This window comes from Micropterus dolomieu, linkage group LG20, assembly GCF_021292245.1.
Source record: "Micropterus dolomieu isolate WLL.071019.BEF.003 ecotype Adirondacks linkage group LG20, ASM2129224v1, whole genome shotgun sequence".
NCBI classification, from domain to species: domain Eukaryota; kingdom Metazoa; phylum Chordata; class Actinopteri; order Centrarchiformes; family Centrarchidae; genus Micropterus; species Micropterus dolomieu.
Genome location: NC_060169.1, coordinates 29,220,380 through 29,226,836, shown reverse-complemented (window position 1 = coordinate 29,226,836; position 6,457 = coordinate 29,220,380). Strand labels below are relative to the sequence as shown.

Sequence of the window (6,457 nt, the reverse complement as noted above, 5' to 3'; positions counted from 1 at the left end):
CTGGACAGAACGAAGAGACATAGTTGTTTACAGACACGCAAAACTTCCTATTTGACAGGTAGGATGAAAACCATTCTAGGGCAGTACCAGAGATCCCCACCCAGTGCCTCAGTCTGTCTAACATGATGTTGTGATCAATGGTATCAAAAGCAGCGCTAAGGTCCAGGAGTACCAGGACTGAGCACATACCTTCATCAGCAGACATTAAAAGGTCATTGGTGACTTTAAGCAGGGCAGTCTCAGTGCTGTGGTACTTCCTGAAACCAGATTGAAACTTTTCAAATAATTTGTTATTTTCCAGCACAGTGAGCAGCTGTTTGGACACAATTCTTTCTAGAATCTTTGCAATAAAAAGCAGTTTTGAAATTGGTCTAAAATTATGTGGGAGGGAGGGATCTAAACCAGGTTTCTTTAAAAGTGGGTTCACGCAAGCCGTTTTAAAATATTTAGGGACACAACCAGTAGATAGGGAGCTGTTGAAAACAGAGATCAAATGGGGCCCAACTGACTTTGTAGGTATTACATCAAGTGGGCTGGAGGACACTCTGTTTTTAAAAGCTCAGACAAGTCGATGGGATAAAACTGGTTAAAACTCTCTTGTTGCTGGTGAGGGACCTCTGAGTAAAAGGCTGTTAACCAATAACCAAGTTATTCTATTTAATTGATAAATCCTTCAGACTGAGGTAATGGACTTGGAGACTGGATTTTTTCCATCTGCGCTCTGCTTTCCTGCATTCCCTTTTTAGGCTGCGAATGCTGTCATTTATCCAGGGTTGCTTACTAGCTTTAGACGTAGGCCTAATCTTTAGAGGAGCAGTAATATTTAGTGACAACAAGCAGATATGATTGAAGTGATCGACCAGATTGTTGGTGTTGGAATCAGACAGGTGTTGGCTTTGGCTCTGAAAGAATGTGCAAAACTTTGAAACACTTTGTTCATTAAAGAAGCGAGAACACACGGAGCTTGGTGAGGCGGCATGAGTAACAGGCGAATCGCAGCTAAAAACAATACATCTGTGGTCAGATATGGTCATGTCCACTAATTCCACAGAGGAAATGCTGACACCCAGGGTAAAAACCAAGTCCAGTGTATGACCACGGTTATGTGTTTGCCCTTTGACATGTTGTTTGAAGTTAAAAGAAGTGGCCATATTTAAAAAGTCAGTTGCATTAACATTGTTGGGGTCATCAACATGAATATTAAAATCGCCACAAAGAACAATTCTGTCATAATTTAAAACCAGAGTAGATAAAAATTCAGGAAGTTCTGATAAAAATCCTCCAGGCGGTTTTGGGGAGCGATAAATTATAACAAATATGATAGGTTGCAGCCCTCCAAGTTTAAGAGTGAGAACTTCAAAGGAGTTAAATTCATCACAGCGTACTTGATGACATTTAAAATTTTTCCTATACACGCTCACTAGCCCACCACCACGACCACTGACCCTCGGTTGACTAAAACAATCATATTGAGGCGGACACAGTTCAGCTTGCTGGCTATAGTCATTCATTTGCAACCATGATTCAGTTAAAAACATAAAATCTAGATTTGCAGACAAGATAAAATCATTTAAGATAAAAGTCTTACTTGAAAGTGATCTCACATTGAAGAGAGCCATTTTAAATTAGTTTGTTCTGGGTGCTGGAGTTGGTGCAGTTGTCCTAATCCTTAAGAGATTACTATGATTTCTGTGTGGGATGTGCACATTTCGGTTTACTGATCTATGCGTGATGATGACAGGAATAGAAGTCTTTGGAACAGTGCTGGTAGGAGATGGATTTACATGCCAGCAGGTGGAGACAGTTGTTAGTGGCAGTGAGGCAGAGATCTGTTCAGTGGTGGTGTCTCCAGGTGTGCTGCATGAATGATTAGTCATTCACGTAAGTCATGTGTGGAGGACCGCACCACATGCTGTATGTGAACAGCTAACATTTCTGAGCCCCCTTTGTTTGGGTGAAGTCCGTCCGACATTCTTTGCCAGAAAATATTAAAATTATCCACATAACACACACCGTGAGCCCTGCAGGCGGACTGGAGCCAGTCGTGGAGGCCAAGGAGTCTACTGAAGCGGCCAGCACCGCGATTAACTGTGGGAATGGGACCAGAGATAAAAACAGACTTTCCACGCTGCTTTAAAAAGTTAAAAAGACGGTTAAAATCTGATTTTGTCAGCTCAGACTGCTGAAGAGCTGTGTCATTTGTTCCCACATGGACTATCACTCTTGTGATGGAGGACGGGAGCGATGGCATTAGGTCCTGGAGTTTTTTTAAAATGTCAGCCGTGGTGGCACCGGGGAAGCAGTGAGTGGTAGCGTTAAAGAAACGGATGTTTCTGGTTATGGAGTCACCAATTATTAGTGTGGTTGGGGAGAAAAGGGGACGAGGAGATGCCGGTTGTGTGGTTCCAGAGTTGGACTGAGCAGAATCTGCTTCAACACTGTGTGCGGACTGAGGATGGAGTGTGTGAGCTGCCAAGTGTTGTGTTGGAGTAGCAGTAACAGACCTGAGAGAAGGGCTACCCGACGGTGCAGGGTAGAGACGGCCTCCGGAGCGTCTGAGCACAGCCTCCTTCAGGATCCTACGTCGGGAAGCGGAGGTTTTTGATCGGGATGACGGCCACCGGTCTGCCGCTGGGCCTGATCGGTGGCCGTCATCCCGATCAAAACCAGCTGATCACCGTTTGCCGCCAGTGCGGGAGATGTAGCCGGTGGAGGAGATGCAACAGTGTCGGCAGGCACTATCCGCCGAAAGGGATCCGTATCAGGGAGACTCAAAGCCGCAGGTGCATCCGCTGGATGTCAGACAGGGCTGCATAGTGGTTGGAGAGGCCAATGTGCGGGGGAGAGGCAGCCCCGTCCGTGCCTCTCTTGCAGCCACGGACCACCACTTCAGCCCAGGTTGATTGATGCTTCGGAGTCAAGCAACAGGAAAGCCTTGGAAGGGTAGAGGGGTCCCATAGCACGGTGTCCTGGATGTTAGCGGTTGCGCTAAGAGAAACAATCTGTTTGGCTTGTACTGAAGCGACATCCATAAAGCCAGTCAGCAGGGAATCTTTCTCTTTGAGTTCCTCTGAAAGTCGTCGGATGTCTTCCATAAGGTCAGCAATCCTTTTGTTTGCTTTCTTAAGGAGTATGCAGTCCTCATGGGGCAGAGTTATCTCGGCTAGCATAACGTTAGTCACCGGAGCTTTGTTGTGATCAGTAGCGTTGATAGCGTTTTTATGGTCATCTAGCTTAACATTCATGTTGGATGACTAAAATCCTTAACCCACGTAAAACTTAAGTTAAAAACTTAAAAACCTGGCATTGGCCAGTTTATTTTAACTAACAAAACGCATAGCTAACAACATATTCACTTGCAAGGTGGCAGGTAGCTAAAGCTAGCAAACTGTTGGTAAGTACCAATAATTTGGGACTGCCTTTAGCTATCTAAAATGTGCATTTTGTTATATTATTAATAGGTTAAGTGAACTCTTTAACATGCCATATTATCATTGAGATGTAATGTAACAGGGTATAACTGTATCGGCCTGATTTTGAGTGCAGTGATAGTGTGATGGGTGAGCACCATGTGTGTGTTTGGTGGGTGTGGTCAGTAGCGTAAGGTACAACGGTCCCCAGTGCAGGCTGTTACGAGCCTTTCCTCATTGTGCATGGTTTAACAACTGATTACATGAAGTAAATGCCTAACTTCCTTAAATCAATTTCTGTCAGTATTAACATATTAAATTTAACATGTGCTTCTCTCCAACACTGACACACGCTCCTGCTGTGTGTGATGACTCTGTCACCTAGACAATTGTACTTGCAAAGTGCAGAAGTCAAAAATAACATTATAAGGAGCATGGCTAGTGCTGCCATTGTCAAAATCCTGAAACGTCACAACAAACAGCTGAGTGCAGGGGAGATGTCCACTGTGCTTAAATGATGCAGACTTTTTCGGGGATTTTCAGTACAATAACCTCCCGATCATGGCAACCACATTCCTCTTCGACAGAGAGGCAAGACATTATGGTGAATAACAAATAAAAGCTGGCTACTTAAAAACAACGCCATGTCCTGAAAACACAATTTAACACCCACAAGCATGTCCACACAATCCAACAGGTGCTTGGCGGCGACCTGTCCCTGAAATGATAAAACAGCAGCACGGCAGCCATTCAAAATGAAAAAGCACTTGTACTCACCTATTTGGATGGCAACCGACGAGCCTTGCGTTGAGCAAAATCTTTGACAATGTCCTTATTAAATAATCTAAATTAATGTTATTTGGGAGCTTTGCGACCCTCTTTTTCTGTTATTTTCCCTCCTGTCTCTTCTTGAAACAACTTTTATGTTTGAATAGCATGACTACTAGCTTACATGTGTGCTCTGCTATTCTACTTGTCAGATTTAGCATTTCACCAGGTTTCATCTAGCCAAAGTCTTGTCACATGATCAAATAGAAACTTGAGATTGGGCAGCCATACACATATTACCCAGCAATCACCACTGCATATGTAGCTTTTTTACACAAATATAAAAAAGAAAATAAGACAATATTCATTTTGTGGAATCTGTGGAATCTAATTTTGTTATACTTTGTGCGCCACCCCATACCAATACACAGAATGGCTCCAACACTTTGCTTACTAAAGACTTTTGTGGGTAAAACTACTGACTGACACCACGGCAAAGGGGGATATGCACATTTGAGCGTATATATACCACAATCTCACTATTAATACAATGGTAAGTGGTGAGCTGCAATTTTAACTGGCGGCCCCACTGCTATCGCGGGCCCCTGTACAGTACAAGTTCTTGTGCAGCTGTACTTTCTACACCTACGCCCCTGGATGTGGTCTTCACATGGGTTGATTGCATGTGGATGGGCTGATGGGAGTCAGGTGTTTGGGCGTGACCTCCACTCTGCAGTCACACACTAGACTCAGTGAGTTTCTGCTTTTCTCCTGTGTGCAGGTACAGATTTTTTGCATGTGATAATGTTGAATGTCTTTTTCCCTGGGTATAAATTATGTGTTATGTGGGGTGGGTATGTTTGTAAATTGCTGTCGTGTAAAAGGAGTTTCTGCTTGTCTCCTGTGTACAGTATGCGGGTGTGCTGAGGCTGCTGAAGGTATACAAGAAAATGTGGCACACGGCTGGGTCGGAGTTTGGAGAGTTGCACGGTGCAGGGCAACAGCCACTTAGTAGAGTTACCAGAGGCCCCAGGCAGTGGGGAGGCCACAACCGACCAGCCTGTGACCAACAGCAGCGGACCAATCCTTGGCGTGTTGTTTGCTTCTCCACATGCAGGGAACGGAAGTTGAGCACACCCAACCACAAATAGCCTAATTCCATTCTGCTTAATTGATCCTGAGCTTCCCCCATTGAACTGACTTTTAGCTTTCTTGTCTTTGGCCTTGTTTTTAACTTATGTGTATTTAATTAAATGTTTAAATAAAATAGGAGGTTTATATTTTGCACAGCTAGATGGTTTTTGTCCACTTATTTTTTTTTTACCACTGGCTGGTCAATTCAGAGCCAAAGAGGGGTGTTCCAGTAGGACAGAGGCTGATTAGTTAAAATAAGAAGCCTTTCTTTAGCTGTAATAACTCTCCTGATCCATGTTGAGGACATTAACATTTATAGCCAAAAAAAAGAACATAAAAAGGACTCTTGATTTAAAAAAAAATGATTGTAAGAGTAAGGCCTAGGCAACTGTGAAACACTCTAAATGCTGTATTTTGTTTCAGATTGAATGATCCTCAACAGTACGTGATTGGGCTCTCCTATTTATTTATTTTTTAATGTTTTTTTTTACCCTACTGTACACACTTTTACTCTGTGTGGTACAGCTCAGTTCAAATACAAAAGATCAAATGGGCCTAAACCCTCCTTTTCAGGCCACTGGTGTCAAACAATGACACACCATGCTCTGGTTCTCCAAATCTTGTGTAAATGGCTTTGGACTGAAAAAGATGTCGTCTGGCAGCACCTTAAACAAGCCACATGGTAACATTATGAATGGAGCATAGCAGACATTTCTGTAATTGGCATGCTGTTGTATAAGAAATAATTGGCTCATTTTAGTCAGTTGAGTGATGACTGGAAAATGTGCCCTTAAAGAGTATCCATTCTGTTCTTTGGGGACTAATCTGGGAAGCATTCATATTTATTGTCTGTGCTCAGATAGACATGGATTTCCTTGTCTCACGCGTCAAGGGTATGAAAGGAAGGGGTGATTAATGATGCAAGTTTCTCTTTTAAGTGCCATTATGGGGCGTCATTCACCACTGCTATAACCTCAAGCACTGCAGATCTTTAGTCAGTCCAAGCTGCCTCTGTTAAGAAGACAAAATTCAATCAGTCAGTAGTGAAGGAGACAGGCTAAAAACAACATAGCAGTATTTTGACAGCACATGAAGTAGAGCAGCTATGCTGAATTTTGGTGTTTAAAAGGGTCTAAAAGCATTAA

At 43.2% G+C, this 6,457-nt stretch overlaps 1 long non-coding RNA gene across 1 annotated transcript; it reads left to right on the top strand.

Annotated features, from left to right (window-relative positions):
* The first annotated feature begins 4,542 nt into the window (after positions 1 to 4,542).
* LOC123959173 lies at positions 4,543 to 5,467 on the top strand. Its single transcript, XR_006822243.1, has 2 exons — positions 4,543 to 4,959; positions 5,090 to 5,467. It is a non-coding gene; the product is annotated as an uncharacterized LOC123959173 (long non-coding RNA).
* Positions 5,468 to 6,457: the final 990 nt, after the last annotated feature.